This window comes from Schistocerca cancellata, chromosome 7, assembly GCF_023864275.1.
Source record: "Schistocerca cancellata isolate TAMUIC-IGC-003103 chromosome 7, iqSchCanc2.1, whole genome shotgun sequence".
Lineage (NCBI taxonomy): Eukaryota > Metazoa > Arthropoda > Insecta > Orthoptera > Acrididae > Schistocerca > Schistocerca cancellata.
Genome location: NC_064632.1, coordinates 184254273 through 184275039, shown reverse-complemented (window position 1 = coordinate 184275039; position 20767 = coordinate 184254273). Strand labels below are relative to the sequence as shown.

The 20767-nt window shown below is 43.0% G+C and overlaps 1 protein-coding gene across 1 annotated transcript in view; it reads left to right on the top strand.

Moving 5' to 3' along the window:
- Positions 1-20767, top strand: part of LOC126091967 (coactosin-like protein) — a 192612-nt gene that overhangs the window by 95130 nt on the left and 76715 nt on the right. The window lies entirely within an intron of this gene.

Sequence of the window (20767 nt, the reverse complement as noted above, 5' to 3'; positions counted from 1 at the left end):
TCGTCGTGGAACGAAGTAGTCTTCATGGTGTACGTGAAAGTTTCGCGGGTTGCATACACAGCATGCTGTACGTAGTTTCACTTCGAAAGAACTTAAAATATCGACTAGACATATTGTGCGAAATCTGGGAAAACTTATCTTTCTGCGCTAACCGTTACATGAATGTAGATTAACTACGAAAATATTGTACTGACAGTGAAAGCGTTTGGAGTGCTACACAGGGACTTGTTTTCGGGGTAGTGATAAGTTTCACAATGTCTCGGGTCGAAGCGAGGCTGCTGGCCTTTATGTAGATGGGTTTTAATACATGTACTGCATAGGATTAATCTGGATCCGCCAATAAACGTTTCCGAATTAATGGCTCCGGAGCAATACGTCGAGTAATTTGTCGTGCGTTGAGCATCGCTAAGACTACGTTCTACGTGAGCAAACTTGCGAACGCGGCTTCACGATCTGACGAAAATATTAAGTCGCCAGCGGTAGCGGTTCAATTGTCTCATGTGAGCGCTGTGCGACGCATCAAGCGCGAAGTGCCAAGTTGCAGTGTCTGGAATTGTGATCGATGCTGGTCAAAGAACGTTGTGTGACGTGGGACAGGAAAAACAATAAATCATTGAACACCGTACCGCGAATGGAAGTTGATAAAAGATTAATACTACAAATAACACATTCAGCAGTTTCAAGAAACTTTTGTAGTCTATCTTGCTCAGTTGCGAGTAATACTACGGTATATTGATATTTTTTTTACTTTTGGACAGTCTTAACAACTGACTGAAACAATTTGCGTGCCGTACGCGTTTCGCCTTTATTCTCTGCAAGGTATCTTCGTCCACGCAACTTGCCACTGAAGACGCCCAAAAGAAAAAAGTTAATACATCATAACATTGCTTAATGTTCTTTATATTAGATTTTGTTCAAAATATTCAGAATTTTCAGTCACTTCGATGATTACTCATAATGAAACATCTTTTTATAATTTTTTTGGTACATTTCGGTATACATCGTGGAAAAATACACCAGCCTCACTTATTGATTAGAGATCACGTAAGACGTCTACTAAGGTTTAGCTTTCACGATGAGAACTGAATTTTGTGCACTGGTTTTGATAGTATTATACAAAAATTCTAAAGTTAAATGTTACAGAAAAACTTCCTTGCCCGAGATAATAAATTTATCTATGTAGTCAGCTACCGCAGTTACTGAGAAAGGCCTAATTAAATACAACTTTACAGGAAATGCTGCATCCACAGGTAAAACATGGTCACTTCATACCGAAATCTGGCAAAAATTCAGTTATTTTTAGTCTTGCCATTTCTATTGTTTCTCGGAAGGGGCCTTCAACAAAAATACCTCTGCTGTCTACTTCACCGTAGGAGCCAAAGTTCGCCTTATCAAACCTATATCAGCAAAAGCTAATAAGCCAACTGAAAATGTTATCTAGCAATAATATAACCAGATTTGCTTTTTTATCAAAATGTTCCCATTAGAACTTCAGACAGTTAAGAATTTTCTGTCCCAAAATATTGCGCTATTTTTTACTTACCTTTTCCCAACCTTAGTCACAAAAGGTTTTTCAACAAAATAGGTTGCTGGAAATTGATGAAATTCATTTGCTGACCAGTTTTCATAATGTCCACAATAACTTAAAATGTTGTAGGTAGTATTCAATGATACGCCTTAAATAGTAAGAATTGAACTTCAGTTCTTCATACAAACAGCGGAATTTTCCACGAATGAGACATTCGAAATGTAGTGTCATTCCATTCTCCTAGACACTCTTCAGTGTTTCATACTGCAGATAAGAGATTTTGACTAAAAATAGTCATTCGTAATAAATGCATGAAAGGCGGCAGCAGCAGGGATGGCTGTAAGAGTGAAGGACTGCACCGTGCCCGCCGCGGTGCGCTGGAGACACTTGTTCCGGTGGCGCCTGCGCACGCAGCGAAGCTCGCCGGCAACCGGTTCCCGTGTAGTGCCGCTTTCTTCAGCTGTACGGCAGGTGACGCCGAGCAGACTGGCGACATAACTTACTACTCGCCTTCCTTCTTATTCTACACCAAAGAGCTAGTCTCTTACCACTTACCTCTGACGATAAAAGCGCAACTAAAATGGCGAGGAAGCTACTGCAGATAGGTCCCGTAAACTCTTTGAAGTTGACGAAGAGATTTCTACATCTACATTTAAACTCCGCAAGCCACCCAATGGTGTGTGGCGGAGGGCACTTTACGTGCCATTGTTATTACCTCTTTCCTGTTCCAGTCGCATATGGTTCACGGGAAGGACGACTGCCGGAAAGCCTCCGTGCGCGCTCGAATCTAATTTTACATTCGTGATCTCCTCGGGAGGTATAAGTAGGGGGAAGCAGTATATGATACCTCATCCAGAAACGCACCCTCTCGAAACCTGGACAGCAAGCTACACCGCGATGCAGAGCGCCTGCCTTGCAGTGTCTGCCACTAGAGTTTGCTAAACATCTCCGTAACACTGACACGCGTACCAAATAACCCTGTGACGAAACGCGCCGCTCTTCTTTGGATCTTTTCTATCTCCTCCGTTATCCCGATCTGGTACGGATCCCACACTGATGAGCAATACTCAAGTAGGGGTCGAACGAGTTTTTTGTAAGCCACCTCCTTTGTTGATGGACTAAATTTTCTAAAGACTCTCCCAATGAATCTCTACCTGGTACCCGCCTTACCAACAATTAATTTTATATGATCATTCCACTTCAAATCGTTTCGTACGCATACTCCCAGATATTTTACAGAAGTAACTGCTACCAGTGTTTGTTTCGCTATCATATAATCGTACAATAAGATCCTTCTTTCTATGTATTCTTAATACATTACATTTATCTCGCAATACATTTCCTCGTAGGCTTTATTCCCCCACCACGTGTATAGTCATCTCTTCGAAATGTTTTTACAGATAAGCACTTGATGCAGCTATTGGCGTTATATTTACTACTGTTTGCATTCGTTATTGCACGATAACGATATTATTGCACTTAGCCTCCTGGGGCTGTTATCGGATACAGGTGAAGTTACAGTAAAAAAAAGTACAGAGGTCACTAAGAAAAACACATCTTATTGTGACTGATTTAAAGGCAGTTTTTCATATAATCACAAGTGGTTCAGCATGTGCTCATGAAATATCACGATGAAAACCCATGATAAGCTGACCAAAGTGCCATCGCCCCCAGGTGCAATAATACTCTAGCTGACTAATAAGTGTCAGCTCAGAAATTGGCAGTGTTTCTTTAAAAAAAATAGAATTTCACAAATGTTTCCGTTGGAAGGCTCCTACTCAACGATACATCGATGGTTTCCTTTTTTTGGTGATTAATTATTCTCGGAGACGACTTTTTGGCGAAATTACCTGTTGTGCCTCTGTCAGTAACTTCGTAAAGGGTGACAAATCGGCTGCTGCTAAAAAACATAGATATCAGACGTGGAATTTGACTGGGTCGGAGCGTGGAATTTGACTGGGTCGGAGCGTGGAATTTGACTGGGTCGGAGCGTGGAATTTGACTGGGTCGGAGCGTGGAATTTGACTGGGTCGGAGCGTGGAATTTGACTGGGTCGGAGCGTGGAATTTGACTGGGTCGGAGCGTGGAATTTGACTGGGTCGGAGCGTGGAATTTGACTGGGTCGGAGCGTGGAATTTGACTGGGTCGGAGCGTGGAATTTGACTGGGTCGGAGCGTGGAATTTGACTGGGTCGGAGCGTGGAATTTGACTGGGTCGGAGCGTGGAATTTGACTGGGTCGGAGCGTGGAATTTGACTGGGTCGGAGCGTGGAATTTGACTGGGTCGGAGCGTGGAATTTGACTGGGTCGGAGCGTGGAATTTGACTGGGTCGGAGCGTGGAATTTGACTGGGTCGGAGCGTGGAATTTGACTGGGTCGGAGCGTGGAATTTGACTGGGTCGGAGCGTGGAATTTGACTGGGTCGGAGCGTGGAATTTGACTGGGTCGGAGCGTGGAATTTGACTGGGTCGGAGCGTGGAATTTGACTGGGTCGGAGCGTGGAATTTGACTGGGTCGGAGCGTGGAATTTGACTGGGTCGGAGCGTGGAATTTGACTGGGTCGGAGCGTGGAATTTGACTGGGTCGGAGCGTGGAATTTGACTGGGTCGGAGCGTGGAATTTGACTGGGTCGGAGCGTGGAATTTGACTGGGTCGGAGCGTGGAATTTGACTGGGTCGGAGCGTGGAATTTGACTGGGTCGGAGCGTGGAATTTGACTGGGTCGGAGCGTGGAATTTGACTGGGTCGGAGCGTGGAATTTGACTGGGTCGGAGCGTGGAATTTGACTGGGTCGGAGCGTGGAATTTGACTGGGTCGGAGCGTGGAATTTGACTGGGTCGGAGCGTGGAATTTGACTGGGTCGGAGCGTGGAATTTGACTGGGTCGGAGCGTGGAATTTGACTGGGTCGGAGCGTGGAATTTGACTGGGTCGGAGCGTGGAATTTGACTGGGTCGGAGCGTGGAATTTGACTGGGTCGGAGCGTGGAATTTGACTGGGTCGGAGCGTGGAATTTGACTGGGTCGGAGCGTGGAATTTGACTGGGTCGGAGCGTGGAATTTGACTGGGTCGGAGCGTGGAATTTGACTGGGTCGGAGCGTGGAATTTGACTGGGTCGGAGCGTGGAATTTGACTGGGTCGGAGCGTGGAATTTGACTGGGTCGGAGCGTGGAATTTGACTGGGTCGGAGCGTGGAATTTGACTGGGTCGGAGCGTGGAATTTGACTGGGTCGGAGCGTGGAATTTGACTGGGTCGGAGCGTGGAATTTGACTGGGTCGGAGCGTGGAATTTGACTGGGTCGGAGCGTGGAATTTGACTGGGTCGGAGCGTGACTTGTGCAACATAGATGCATCCCTAGAAATACCGAAAATTGCAGAACATTAGTTTTCACATTACAGTTGTGATAAATTTGTTCAATCTGGCCATATCTCTATGATGATGGGTGTTTCCACACAACACATCAGAAAGTTATTTGATGGAGAGAGACATTGAATCAATGTTTTATGTCTTGTACCTCTAATTTGTCACCTGAGGACTTTTTTCTGCAAAAAATAAGTGTACATCTGTTGAGTCTTCCCAAAACAAGTTTTGATGTACCAACATCAGAGTGGAAAAATGGTGCAGAATTTTTTTTCGATCGCAGGCAAAAGTGTACAAACTGTAATGCCGAATATTTTCAAACAATGAAGTGATTCGCGCGAGAAGTTTTTCTCAGTTTCTGCAAAAACTTGAAAGGTGTTGTACGAGAGTGGCAGGTGTCCACAGAAGGCCTTGCTTCGCCTCTCCTCGTACTCTGGTTACAAATTCCACGAGGCGGCGCCTCTCCCTGTAGTTGCTGCAAGGAGCCTGGCGCCGCGGCGGCTTTGCCGTGTGCGGTGCAGTGCTGTCTTCGCGCTGTGTGCAGGAAAACAATCCGCCAGCCGCCTGGGTCGTGTTTCACGTTCGCTGTGGCCGTCACGCCAGCCTCCTTCCGGGGCCGCCTCGCCTGAAACGCATACAGCATGTCTGCTGTGCAGCTACGGAGATCGTAATGCCCCTACTGAGCTTGTAATGCCGCTACTGCCTCCACAAAATGGCTAGAAACCCCTTAACCGCCAACAAGGGGTAAGCGCAACTTCTTCGTTGCTTCTCGGAGTTCGCTTTGGCATCCTGCTTCGAAAGGGTAATCTTACCTGCCACTTTCCCGATGGATGAGAGCCTTTCACCGCCTTGGCTTCGTCTGAAGGTCCGCTTCGTCTTGGACTTACAAGGGGAGGATACAGCGTTGGGATCACAGATTTACTTCAAACTTTGTAAACCTTCGGTAGGGCATTAAAACATAATGTCAGTAGTAAGGTGCACTAAGCAGGCAATTTGGAGAAAATAGCAAAAGAAGTTTTACGCGTCTGTTACGTAATTGTGTGCGCGCTTACGCATCACACCTCATGGTGGTAATGTGGTTAGCGTTCGGGCTACGGAAGACGAACGTCAACGAAGTAACTGTTACTCTCGCTCAAACTTAATTTTTAATCTATTTTTTCGTCACTGGTCATACTTGACATTTGATAGGTAATATAATTTAAAAACCACGTGTAGCATGAAGTTTTGGTGAATTTAATGTTATTTGACTATGTTAATTAAAATAATTAACACGAACATATTTACACAGGTAAATTTTACAGTAACGTTTTAAAAAAAATTTAGTTCGGTGAGCTAAGCAGTCACCTTTTTTCCTCTTGAGTAAATATTTCACCCTTGCGGGAGTAATTACAGTTTGGGAACCGCTGTCGTAGACAGTGGATAAGTTCTTAGACTGGATCGTCATTGTAGTTTACCAACCTTCAGTGTTGCAGAGACAGGCGCTTGCTTACTTTGCAGATCTATACACATCAGTAAACCACCACGCCCGATACTTTAAAGACTCGAACTGTCATAGAACAGTTTCAAACGTCTGATGACTTCACTGAGTTAATGTTTCATATTTGAGATTAAACTTGTAACAGTGCGAAATTACATTTAAATTTTGACAGTCGCTAAGTGCTCTCATCATCAAACACTGTAAGCGTATAGCATTTGAAGTACAAGCATATCAACGTCTATGATATATCTCCTGGTCCGTGTCTTGCATGATAAAATTTTACCAGTACATTTATTATACATGGATACTGTGTGCAAAAGTATTGCGAATGGATTCAGTAGTAAAAAGTAATAATTTAAAAATCATGGCACATACTGAAGTTTTAATGCGTTAACAGCAGAAAATGCAGTAAGTGGCAAATTATTCTTTCATAATTTATTAGCCTGCCTAGATGCATACAGTCCCTGACTGTAATAATTAACAATGTAACACTGTTACCATAACATTATACCCCTTAATGAGTAGATCACGACTTCATTCTAAATTTTTAAATTCGGTCAATAATTCAATGAATTATAGAATGTTTTTATTGCTCCCTGGAACCAATTAGATCGGCAACCTGCAACTGGGATCTTGCATCGTGCTCCAGGTTAGGTGTTTACTAGTATAGACTGAGTGTTGGAGTGTAGCGAAGACGTTCTGAATACTTAGAGGTTACAGAGCGGTGATCGAAACAATTCGGACATAAGCCTCCATGATAGAGGCGTGGCACGTGTACGAATCCTAATCGGGTATGGCGGTTGAGTTGTTTGAGCAAAAGCTACTGGCGTACTAGACTGAACTGATAAATTGCGTAAAATTTTTTTGAATCGAAGGCTGCTATTAAGTCGTTTCTCGGCCAGGAACTGGCACGCCACCTGCAGTCGAGGCGACATACCGGTGCGTCATGCGCTGATCGGGGCGTGCTGCGCTTGCCCCATGCGAGAAACACCTTGTACATCAAAGAGCAGAGACCGTCTTATAACATACATAATATCGCAGAGGACGAAAATGGGTCTCGGTGGCGGAGTGTTAAAAAGTGCGCGCCCGCGAACAGCATCGAATCCCGGTCGGATCACAGAAAATTTCATTCTGCGTTCAACCCAATCTTCACCTCTCACCGAAGTGAAGAGTCGCCAGGTATAACACGTGGTTCAGATTTTACTAGATCAAACTGTAGGTCCTGGTTTCCCGGTTGGATAGCTGGGATAGATTAGGGACACGCCACTTGACCACACGAAATCATAGTGGACGAAAAGGAAAGGGATGATAAAGTACGTCTCCTCCAACGCGCATAGTACAGTGGTTTTGCTGACTAATGTAAGTGTTGGAAACACAAAACTCTGCGGAAAAGAGATACGGTATTTCCGCTGGGATATTTCCCAGGAGAAACCGAAGGTATTTATGCGGATAACTCAGACAGCTTGTAAAAGCTCGCGCTTAAACATTTCATTAAGTGGTGACGTAATTCAGCTGAAACGAAAGTTTATGCTTCTACCAGTCACTATTAGGCTTAACAATTTGGTACGGTTACTCGTAGAGAGATCAGCTGATGTCTCTTAATCGCCTAAAATTATAGTAATCTCTCTCGAGGCGAAGTAGTCACAGGCAAATGGTTGGCGCATTTGTGAAATTGTTATTCAGAACAAAATTCTCAGTAATTTGATTCAGGATAGGCCAAACTACCTGGGACATATAATTTTTTCTGAGTCTTTAGACATTTTGGGACGGCGGGAGCAGTTTTAGAAACTTGCTAAGCTGTTCGTTAGATATTGGCTGGAAATAATTCAGACTTTCAGAAATGACAATACTTTCATAATAGAAACTGTCGTATGTTTCTCCACTGTGCAGTATTTCTCTTAGTGTGCAGTTTACAGTGTGTGAACACTGTATATCCGTCTTAATTGCGATTGACATTTCGAAGTTGTTTTTATGTTAAAGTTAAACCTACATTACAAACCCCACCGCACCATTTAGGTATGGAAAATGGCCGTTCTTAGACATACTTTACAATTATGGTGGTGTGTAAATTGCGTGTGTATCCACGAAACTAACATTTTACATCTGCGAGAATTTTATAGTGCCATGATAATCACTTTAAAGCATCAATATTATGGAAAAATGTCACTTCTTAACTGGCGTTCATGATGTCCGCAGTACTGTCACTGAAAATGCGAAACAGGTCTTCAAACCATACCTGTTAAAAGGACAGTACTTGAAATATCTCGAAAATCAAATTATACTTAAGGTATCCGAAAAGTCTAAAACTGATTGCAGATTATTCTTGGAGCAAATATGAACTGAAAAACGGTCTGCGTTGTTCAGGTATAAAGGAAGCCAGGTACACAGACAATCTGAGTGTCCTCTTGACAAATAGGATTCATAAAAGCATCAGAGAAATAGCAATTCCAATACTGCGAAACGCACTGGAACTGTTGTGTTCAGAAAAATGAAGTGCCAGGCAGTTACAAAACGGTGAGAGATGTCCCAGTAGTAGCCTTCGCCACAGAGAGAAATGTGGTCTACAAAGTCCAGATGTAAAGGTATTGCTCTCAGCGTGTTATACCCTTAAAAGCAGTCATACCAAATAGTGTCATTGAACAACAAATCCTGTAGAATCGGTAAAAAGTAAACGTTGGTGTAAGATGCAAAGTACAAAAATTCCGGAATATTTAAAATCGTGTGGCGGCCGCGTTAGCATTGCCGAGGTCTCACTGCTCCGTGCTCTTAGCGATGAACTTCTTACATTTTTTGTACTCTGTGCCGGATCCTTTAATATCGAATTGGTCATAAGTTGTTCCTGTTGACATCGATGACGCTCCATTTCACCGTCCGGTGCCGTTGTTAGGATGTGACGTAGCATACAAAGAACGTTTTACACATTTACAGATATCTGTTGGTGCCAGGGCACCGGTTATTAAAGTACTTCCCTGATAATGAAAGCGGCAAAAGTTAGGTTTGCAAAATTTTCCAATATGTTTCACCCGCTGTAGGTATCTTCGGTTTTTCGTTAGAGAATTACTAAAAGATGCATTCCGCAAAATATCAAAGGGTCATGGATCCGTTTACGATTCTGATCGATAAAAAAGATTATCATAACCGCTGGTAGGTGTATTGAAACGCCTACTGAGCAGGTCAACTTCTCCTGGTACACATCGCCCACAACATAAAATCTCGCTTCACATTTTACCGACAAACGTGTTCTGGATGTTTTCTTTGATTATAGAAAAAAATCACTGGACTGAAAATTGCCTCTGAAGTGATCCCTATTGGTCGGTCCCGGTTTGCTCGGATTTGGCTGCAAAGTTTCCAGTCATAAAGTGGGCCGGATTTCGCACACCATTCGGTCCGGAATGAAACTACAGAACCTCGTTACAGCCTAGTGTACCAGTAATAACGCTTATTCACCGGGAGCAGAGTTTACAGGGATTATTTGACCCATAAGACTGCCTGCGAGATGTATTATGTGGTCTTCTCGGCGCATCGCAGCACGTATTGATTCCCGCCGGTGTAGCAGAGGGCTTAGAGATGGAGTGGGCGGCGTACCCTTAACGTCTTTTGTGCACGATTGCGGGACCATTGCCCACAGCGGTGGAGTGAGCCACGTGAAACTGAGTATGACGGGGATCAATGAATCGAGGCCACAAGGGCCGGCCGATTGTGTGTCTTGTTTCTTAGTACCTTTAGCAAAGAAACTATCCTTATCTACTCTTAGAAACGGGCGTAAATGACACTTGCTGCATCCATGGTATATTACCTCCGCTTCCGTTGCAGTGTGCCATGAATCTTCTGTAACACGTTAAAGCTAAGCACAAATGAAAATGCAGCTCATTCAGTTGATGCATACAGTATTTTTGTACAGATCTTAGTTATTACTTCAATCCTTCAGTTTTTAACTTAAATGTTCAGTTCTGTCACTTAAATTTTATCTTAATTTACTCGATTTCATTTTGAATGCCACTTAATTCCTGTAAAGTGTGTGGAATTAAATTTTTGGACTGTTTTGTTAAACGAAATCACCGAAGGTAATATACAGGGTGTTTCAAAAATGACCGGTATATTTGAAACGGCAATACAAACTAAACGAGCAGCGATAGAAATACACAGTTTGTTGCAATATGCTTGGGACAACAGTACATTTTCAGGCAGACAAACTTTCGAAATTACAGTAGTTACAATTTTCAACAACAGATGGCGCTGCGTTCTGGGAAATTATATAGTACGATATTTTCCACATATCCACCATGCGTAGCAATAATATGGCGTAGTCTCTGAATGAAATTACCCGAAACCTTTGACAACGTGTCTGACGGAATGGCTTCACATGCAGATGAGATGTACTGCTTCAGCTGTTCAATTGTTTCTGGATTCTGGCGGTACACCTGGTCTTTCAAGTGTCCCCACAGAAAGAAGTCACAGGGGTTCATGTCTGGTGAATAGGGAGACCAATCCACGCCGCCTCCTGTACGTTTCGGATAGCCCAAAGCAATCACACGATCATCGAAATATTCATTCAGGAAATTAAAGACGTCGGCCGTGCGATGTGGCCGGGCACCATCTTGCATAAACCACGAGGTGTTCGCAGTGTCGTCTAAGGCAGTTTGTACCGCCACAAATTCACGAAGAATGTCCAGATATCGAGATGCAGTAATCGTTTCGGATCTGAAAAATGGGCCAATGATTCCTTTGGAAGAAATGGCGGCCCAGACCAGTACTTTTTGAGGATGCAGGGACGATGGGACTGAAACATGGGGCTTTTCGGTTCCCCATATGCGCCAGTTCTGTTTATTGACGAAGCCGTCCAGGTAAAAATAAGCTTCGTCAGTAAACCAAATGCTGCCCACATGCATATCGCCGTCACCAATCCTGCGGGGTCCGTTTTGGAATGCCGGACCTCGGAAGCCGGGGTCCGGGACGTTTCCCCGATGGACAGCTGCTCGTGTTCTTCGTTTCATTACTTTGACTGGATTGTCCAACGACATCTAACTCTTTCACTTATTTTATCTGCATCTTTGTAAGAACTTTCTGGTGTCCCCCCCCCCCCCCCCTTGAGTTTTACTGGATTCTATGTGCTCTAACAATTGTGACTGGGCGTTAATGACCTCAGTAGTTGAGCGCCCTTAAACCCCAATTTTAAAAAAAATAGTCCTGATAATAATAAATGAAAAGCACCAGTTTGCTTTTGTTCTACAATATTTTTATTGCTAACCGGTTTTCGGCTTAAAAGGCCATCTTCAGGCATTTACTGAGTATTATCACTCTTTATAAACAATTAGATGGCTTAGCTATGAGTTCCCCTCTTAGTCCACTGTTGGCTGAAATATTTATGGACCGTTTTGAACAAAATTTTCTAAAAACAGAACCTTTAAAGTGCAAACATCAAATACTGGTTTACATATGTAGATGATGTCCTGTGTATGTGGACTGATACTACAAGACAACTCAACACATTCTTGAAAAACCTAAACGGTCAACATAAAAATATCCAGTTCTCTATGGAAATTGGCAACAAATCCATAAACTTCTTAGATCTCACCATTATCAGTACACACACACACACACACACACACACACACACACACACACACACACACACACACACACACACACACATACACAAATTGTTTCAAAATTTACAGAAAAACTACTACTACAGACACAGTAATACCTTCTTGCTCACAACACCCCATAGCTCACAAACATGCAGCTTTCCACTCAATGGTACACAGTCTCATATCCATCCCCATGTCCAGAGATGATTTTAAAGCAGAGTTACATACCATAAAATTTATTGCCTCAGCCAATGGCTACAATCCAGTTCCTATTGACCACATCTTGCACAGGAAACAAAAACGGAAAATTATACCCCTCCTCTATGCCCCACCTGCTTCCCCATCCACTGTCTGCAAGAAATGGTGTACTATACCATTTCTAGGTCAGGTATCACAGACAATAGCCAAAGCACTGAAATCCTGCAAGTATAGGATTTCCTACTATGTCAGGAACACTACAGCCCAGTGTGTTTTTAATAGCAAAGATAAGATCCAGTTATTAGGCAACAGTGGGGTATACAAAATCACCTGTTCTGATTGTGACAAATTTTACATTGGTCAGTCAGGCAGAGACATATCAACTAGGCTGGCTGAACATGAACGCAGCTGGAGGTTGCAGAATTAAGACTCTGCATTTGCTGAGCATGTACTGAGTGAGGGTCACAACCACCAGCCAGTGTCCCATGTACTTCACTTAGCAAACAAAGGCCATAAACTCAACCTGCTGGAAGCCCTGGAAATAAACAAACATCTTGCTCACAGTCCAGATCTCATCCTAAATGACCAGACACAACTCAACACTTCCCCTCTCCTAAACTTCATATAATCATCTTTGTTGTTCATTACTTCCCACTCTCTTCCTACATATTCCCATTTTCCTGTATTCATTAAGTCTTTTGTTTTGTTGAAGTTGTCTTTGTATTCCATATAGACTGTAGTTTCAATAGCTAAGGCTTTCTTTTAACTGGTACTTGTGTTACTGTCCATGTTTAACACCCCTTGTAGTTGTCTCATCAAATATTGTTCATATTTTACTTTGCTCATTCATTTAATGTAAACTGGTATACAGCCACTGCTTTGATTATAGTGTTAAAATGCAGTACCACCACACTCTCAAACTGTAGCTTCCCTCAAACACCTCAATTTTCCTGCATTTATTAATTTCTGTTTATCGTATTGATATGGCTTAAGTTCCTCATGTATTCTGTATTTACATTGACAACTGTCTCTTCTTTTTTTTTTTAATTGGTTGTGTATCACTCTCCATGTTTCATACCTCTTGATGTAGCCTTGCCTAGTACTAATTTTATCTTATTTCAACAGTTTTATCAGTAGAAACTGTTATGTAGGCATGCTATTCTTGTGCTAAAGATTTCCCTGTCAATTCCATTGTTATTTATGTACTGTTCAGTTTTTACTATTTCATTGCAAAGATGACACTGTATGTTTCTACTTCACTCTAGATGTGTTACTTCTCTTCCAATGTTGTCTGCTAACATTTAACTTCTTTGGTGATAATACTCAGTAAATGCCTGAAGATGGCCTTGTAAGCCTAAAACCGGTTAGCAATAAAAATAATATTGTAGAACAAAAGCAAACTGGTGCTTTTCATTTATTATTATAATGTTGTTCTACCAAGAACCGACCGAAGATTCTGTTAAGTCCTGATCTTTCAAAAATGGTTCAAATGGCTCTGAGCACCATGGGACTTAACAGCGGAGGTCATCAGTCCCCTATAACTTAAAACTGCTTAAACCTAACGAATCTAAGGACATCACACACATCCATGCCCGAGGCAGGATTCGAACCTGCAACCGTAGCGGTCGCGCGGTTCCAGACTATAGCCCCTAGAGCCGTTCGGCCACCCGGGCCGGCCCTGATCTTTGAAGCGCATACATTTATATGTCGAAGAAAAGTTTAATAATAAATACAAATAAGTAAATATATGCGAAATATGTAGAACTAGTGTTCTTCTTATCTAGTGCATCACCAAGACCACAATAACCGCTGACTATACTTTGAGATTTTAATTGCAGTTCGTAATTCATGTAAAAACATTAGGCCATAGTAGCAATAGGTAAATCATAATTGAAGGCGACAATGACAAATGTGAGTCTCATTTCGAAAAGTACATTCGTTTAGAAGTCAGCTTGATAAGACGGGCAGAGCTAATGGACTATCGCAGTGGTCACTGTTATCTGTAACAATGCTATATACGAATTACCCAATTACTAAGTACATCAAAACAAGTAAAAAGGTATTTGTAATAGGATAATATGGAAAGGGAGTCTCTTACTCGTGATTAATACGTCTTAGGTATATTCTTTTGAGTATAGTAAGTCATACATTAAAATTTTCCACAAATAGTAAATTTTAGCGGAAAATCGATGTGCAAGGTCAGAAGCTGGTTAAAAACCTTTGTAACGACACCCCATTCATCCCTGCAAGATTAGTATGTGTTGATAAAGAGGATGTTGACTTCAGAGATAATGTATGTGGTGGGTAGCACAAGTGATTTGTAAGCAGTCTTCTTTCTTTAACGTGGATAGAAGCCGCGGTGATAACATGGCATTTTATTACGATCTGACGATGGAGTTATTGAAAATGTTTCTTGTGCGCTTTAATTAAAAGTTGAATAAAGAGCATTTAATTACAAAACATACATTCAGACTACGTGGATATTCTAGCCCAGATCCCTGTCAACATTTGGCAAGCTACTCTCACTTTTGAGAATTCTTCAGCCAACCACTATATACTAGCTTCCCATCGTGTTTCAGAATAGCTATTCGGCCGATGAGATGAAACTGCTTCAGCGCCGTAGAACTGGGTGCTTTCCCTGGATCTGCAGTTGGCCCGCTTTGACTCGCACGTCACCAGATTTTCCGGCTCGCAACGCGCCGTGGCGTGAATCATTCAGGAGAAACCGCTCGCTCAGCGCCCGGTCTGCCAACGTTTCACTGGGTGCAGACGCCGCCTTCCCCACAAGAGCTCAGGAAAACTCATCACATTCAGAACCCCACAGCTCCACTTAGATTCCCGATGGTCTCCCTAGATTACTGCGAACAAGTGCAAAGCTGGTTCCGTAGGTAGTATGTCTTCCCCTCCCTGCAAATATGCAGTTGCACTGGGGCGTCCGGCTTAAACCGGATATTTCCGACTTTGGTGTAAGCAGGATGTGGCAGCTTAGACAAGCCACCCCAAACATGTACATCATGAATAAATATATCGAGGTTCACTTTCTGCAGAGTTATAGCGGACAATATCGCGAATTTCCTGACGTTCGCAAGTAATGTCTTTTTTTTATTCGCCGAATTATGACAAAGAATTTAAGCGACGTAACATGCATGAGCATTCATCAAATGGTATAAAGATGACATCGAAGCGAAACATTGCCCCACCGTCAGTAGAAGTTCCACAAACGCCACCCTTGTTATGCAAAATATAAGAAACACGTAACTCGGGTAGGATTCGTGTTTTATCATCATGGCTGTCACCCAAGCTGCTCGAAATGGTGACCTTGGACATTGTTACACGCTGGAAAGTGATTCCGGAAAAACAATACTGCACGCTGAATTTCACCTGGAATTAACGGCAGCACAGGCCCGGGTTATGTAGCATTTCATGCCTTAGACAGCCGCCGGTGTTTCCTAATAGACTTGTTTTAATTTTCGCCACAGGTAAAAGTGTGTTACGCTTGTTGTGTTTTTCCTGAACGACCGTTCCAATGCTGTCCACGTATTCTCCTGAGAGGGTCTGTCATTACATGTGCGAAATGAGCGATCCGTCATGTTAGTACCACACTGATCGCTTTACGTCCAGTGGGATGTCATCCAATATCTGCGACAGCAGTATATCTCAGGAACTCAAGATACTTAAGTGTATTTGTACTCCCATCAATAAGAGACCAGTGATTCGAGTCGTGAAAAACACGACCCAAACAATGATGGACCAAAACCGTTGTTCTTTTCCACTTCGTTTGCATGGATCAACAGATGACTAAAGCATGTTGTGAAGACTTTTCAATGGTTCTTTAACTTTTCTTCTTGCTTAAACAAAATTTTTCATAGATATGCTGCATCACTTTGCACTTTTCGTAGACAATATTCGGAGAACTGTAGCCAATTTTGGGGGCTGTTCTCATGAAGCTGTAGGTGCAGCGATGACATTGTTTTCGCAGAACACCCGTTTGATTAGTCTCGTACGACAGGAATGCCTCTTAGGGGCATTTGCTAAAATTGTTTAATTTCTTTCACAGTTGCTCTTTCCTTGACGTATTTTATTTTCAAGACTTCAAGTTTCTGGAATTTTCTTTTATAATGTTTCCAAAGAAATGTTGACTGTTTCGCCATATTGTCCGCTATACCTTAACGAAAAGCGCAACTCGACATGGATATTCGTTTTGGATATATTTGGGGTGGTCTCATACCTCATCGTGTATATTATATGTGGTAACCCAGGAGGAATTGTTAATATTCAGGATGTGGTAGGAACGCTGATTTTAAGCAAAAACGTCAGACGACGTACGCGCAGTTAGAATGGTTCTACAGAGGGGACACATTTAATGTACATTTGTTTTTGGGCATATCGTGCGCACCTGCTTCCTCACCCGACCTTTGAGGTTCTATTCTAACCACCCTGTCTCGTTGCTTTAAACTACTTTGCCAGGGGATGTCTTTCGGCGATAGGAACAGGGGTGGAAGAAAATTAACCATGTGGGACTACCTTTGTGATTATTATGTTTAGGTATGACTCAAACCATTTGTGTATAAAGCAGTTAGTTCAATAAAGCATTGTATCTTAGAAACCATTCGGAGTAGGGCATATGTCCATATGAAGTTTCGTTAATTCAAAAGAGCCACCCTGACGTACAAAGATTTATGGAACTTCATATTTTACAGGTGGCTGTCGGGGAGGTGGGTGAGATGGGTAAGACGCAAATGAGATAAAAACTATAGAAAGGTACGCAAAATGATCTGTTACCATTGCCTTCCGTTAAAGAAGTCTTACCGTTCTATACTTAGCAAGCAAACCCTAGCGAAGTGGGTATATGGCAAGACGAGGTATCTATTCGGCAATGTTGGAAAGTGGATTCTAGACCTGGCATCTGTCTTAAAGCAAAACGCATGTCTCTGAAAATCTAAACTGGGTTGTATATGAGAGAATGGTATTGACCAATATCTTGATTACTGGAACAATGTGATTTTGTTTTCTTAGACAATGATGTCCCACCGTGTTAGAGAGAGAAAATTTAGAGCAAGACAGTTTCTACTGGTTTGCGGAGCACAGGTGCGTTCCATACTGCCCTCAAGTTCCTTATCGTCGGCCGGGCGTTATGGCTCATTAGCTGTTAATGGCAGAAGTTGTAAACCCTTAGAATACGTCTCCCGTGGGCATGACTTTCTAAGGGGGATGAGTGTAGTAAATTTCACAGACTTTGAGAAGCGTGATAACCTTTTTATAGCAGCGTTACGAGAGGATTAGGTCACTGGAAATCAGGTGCGCGCGCTGTGCGTTTCAATTTAGAAACGTCGTTGCAAAAACCTAGTATCGTTGCTATTAGGAAATGACTCTACTCTCGAATATACGGGCTACGGATAATGTTGTACTTCGGGTTTCAGCCAAAATAGATTATTTTAATTCAACGTGAGGAAACTGAAATTTAACGTGAACTCTCTTCATCCTAGTTTGTCTGTACAGTGACTAATGCGATACTATAAAATGAGGAAAACAATATGAACTGAGTGGCTTCAATCGCACCAATACAGGGCGTTTCGGAAACATTAGTTTGATTTCATGTTGTATATCAAACGAAGGTAAAAAAATTCGTAATAGTAAGAATAGGATAAAATCTACCTAAAGTTTCTATTTAGAAAAGAAATCAGGATTTTGCAAGGGTGTTTTTGAACATGGCTGTGCTTCAGCAACTGTGCATGCAAGACCTAAAATGCACTAGAAATAGCAGGCGACCAGTTGCAAAATACACCTTTATTAAACCTTTACCATGGCTTCGAAGATTTTTAAGAACGTCTTCTGAAGATAATGTAGGACGTAAAATCATTGCCTAGAATCAATTTGGGAGTCGTGGAGTCTGTCCAGTACATCTTATCCATTACTCACCATTTCTGAAAAAGATAGGAACTTCATGTAAAACTTCTCGTTGGATGATTTTAACATTTTTCGTAGGGACTTAAGAGTGCCTCTAATGTTTTAGTTTAGCTTTCGGCTATCACCTTCTGAAAGGACTTTACATTAGCTTTGTTCTAGGCGTGGTTCCAAAGACAGTACGTTCAATTTTCCATGAGAAAAATGTGTTCCACTGTTCCCATACAATTTCACCGAAGCTCAAAAGCAGGCAGTTGTAAATAGGTGTAAGGAAACTATCAAAAATTCAAATGCAAAATCCATATTGAACAACTTAATTAGAGTGGGCACTTCGATATATTCGTACGAGCCGAAAACCAGGCAAGGTGAACTGAAACCAGCTAAAGCGTTTCTTTGGTTATAGCGGACACGATGAAACCAGTGCTCTAGAGGATTTAAGAATGGTTGATGCTGAATTCAAAGTTTGGTTGTCGCAAGTCGGTGAAGAAATACAGGAAAAAACGAGAACTTCTCGTCATTCATCGTGACAATGCCAGCTGTTGACAGCATATCAAACAATTTAAACAAATAAAACGTCGAATTAATGTCTGGTGGCCAATATTCTTACGACTTGTCGCCTAGACTTTTTTGCTCATTTCGAACAAAAAATGCGTCGACAGCCTTTCATCGCCTCAATTTATGATTGAGGGGCCAATATGAGAATGAAAAAATTCAAGAACTGGAACTTCCTGGCAGATTAAAACTGTGTCGGGCCGAGACTCGAACTCGGGGCCTTTGCCTTTCGCGGGCAAGTGCTCTACTAACTGAGCTACCCAAGCACGACTCACGCCCAGTCCTCACAGCTTTTCTTCTGCCAGTACCTCGTCTCCTACCTTCCAAACTTAACAGAAGCTGTCCTGCGAACGTTTCAGAACTTCTGTAAAGTTTGGAAGGTAGGAGACGAGGTACTGGCAGAAGTAAAGCAGTGGGGACGGGGCGTGAGTCGTGCTTGGGTAGCTCAAATGGTGAAGCACTTACCCGCGAAAGGCAAAGGTCCCGAGTTAGTCTCGGTCCGGCACACAGTTTTAATCAGCCAGGAAGTTTCATACCAGCGCACACTCCGCTGCAGAGTGAAAATCTCATTTTGGAATTAAAGAACTGATTCACAGTTTTTGCAAAAACTTAGGAGTCGGCCCTGCTCACGATGGGAGCTTTAGGTTTGAGCCCCCAGTGACATAAAGTATGGTACGGTTTTAGATGGTTAGAATTGATGTCCAGCTTGTTACCATGGAAGTGAACGAAACTGGAAGAAAACCAGGATGGCAAACTGGGAGAAAACCAGTAAAGTTTGTAAGGACTTGAGACTTGTTACAGAAGAGTGCTTAAAGTGAAATAGACTGTTACGGAATAACGCTCTCTCCAGCAGCGTTCAACAAATGACTATATAGGAAACGGGGGGGGGGGGGGGGAGGAGGAGGCAGGAGGCTAGGCCATGGGTATACTAAGTCTGCTAAGATATTACACGGTCATACATAAAGGTGACGAAAGTTACAAGATATCTCCTAATATCGTGTCAGACGACCTTTCGCCCGGCGTAGTGCAGCAACTATACGTGGTATGGGCTGAGCACGCCGCTGCAACTCCCCTGTAGAGGTACTGAGCCATGCTTCTTCCATATCCATCCGTAAGTGCGAAAGTGTTGCCGGTACAGAATTTTGTGCAAGAGACGACCTCTCGATTACGTTCCATAAATGCACGATGGGATTCATGCCGGGCGATTTGGGTGGACAAATCATTAGCTCGAATTGTTCAGAATATTTTTCAAACCAATCGCGAACTGTCGCCCAGTAACGTGGTCCATTGTCATCCGTAAAAATTCATGGTTGTTTGGGAACATTAAGTCGATGAATGGCCTCATATTAGCCGAACAGAACCATTTCCTGTCAATGATCGGCTCAGTTGAACCAGAGGACCCAGCCAACGCCATGCAAACATAAACACCATTATGAAGCCACAACCAGCTGGCACAGTGCTTTGTTGACAACTGAGATCAATGGCTTTGTGGGGTCCGCGCACACTTCTTCCCTTCCCTCAGCGCTAACGAAGTGAAACTGGGAGTCATCTTATCAGGCGACGATTTTCCAGCGTATGGTCGAACCGATATTAAATCACTCCAGGCAAATGCCGGGATGGTTCCTCTGAAAGGGCACGGCCGACTTCCTTCCAATTCTTCCCTAATCCGATGAGACCGATGACCACGCTGTCTGGTCTCCTTACCCAAACCAACCAACCAATCCTCCTCCCAATTACCAACTCGAACCGATACGGTCACGAGCCCAGGAGAGACGCTGCAGGCGATGTCGTGCTGTTAGCAAAAGCATTCGCTTCGGTTGCCTGCTGCCATAATCCATTCAGGACCAATTTCGCCACACTGTCCGAACTGATACGCTCATGTTACGTCCCTTCTGATTTCTGCGGGTATTTCACGCAGCGTTGCGCGTTCATTAGCACTCACAACTTTAGGCAAACGCAGTTGCTCTAGGTCGTTAAGCGAAGGCCGTCCCCCCTGCGGGTCCGGGGTAAGAATAGGCCCGAGGTATTCCTGCCTGTCGTACGAGGCGACTAAAAGGAGTTTCAACCGTTTCGGCCTTCCATGTGATGGTCCCCCTTGGGGTTTGACCTCCATTTTTCTAAATTTCTACAGAAGTACGAGCCTTTTGGGGAAGGACACCT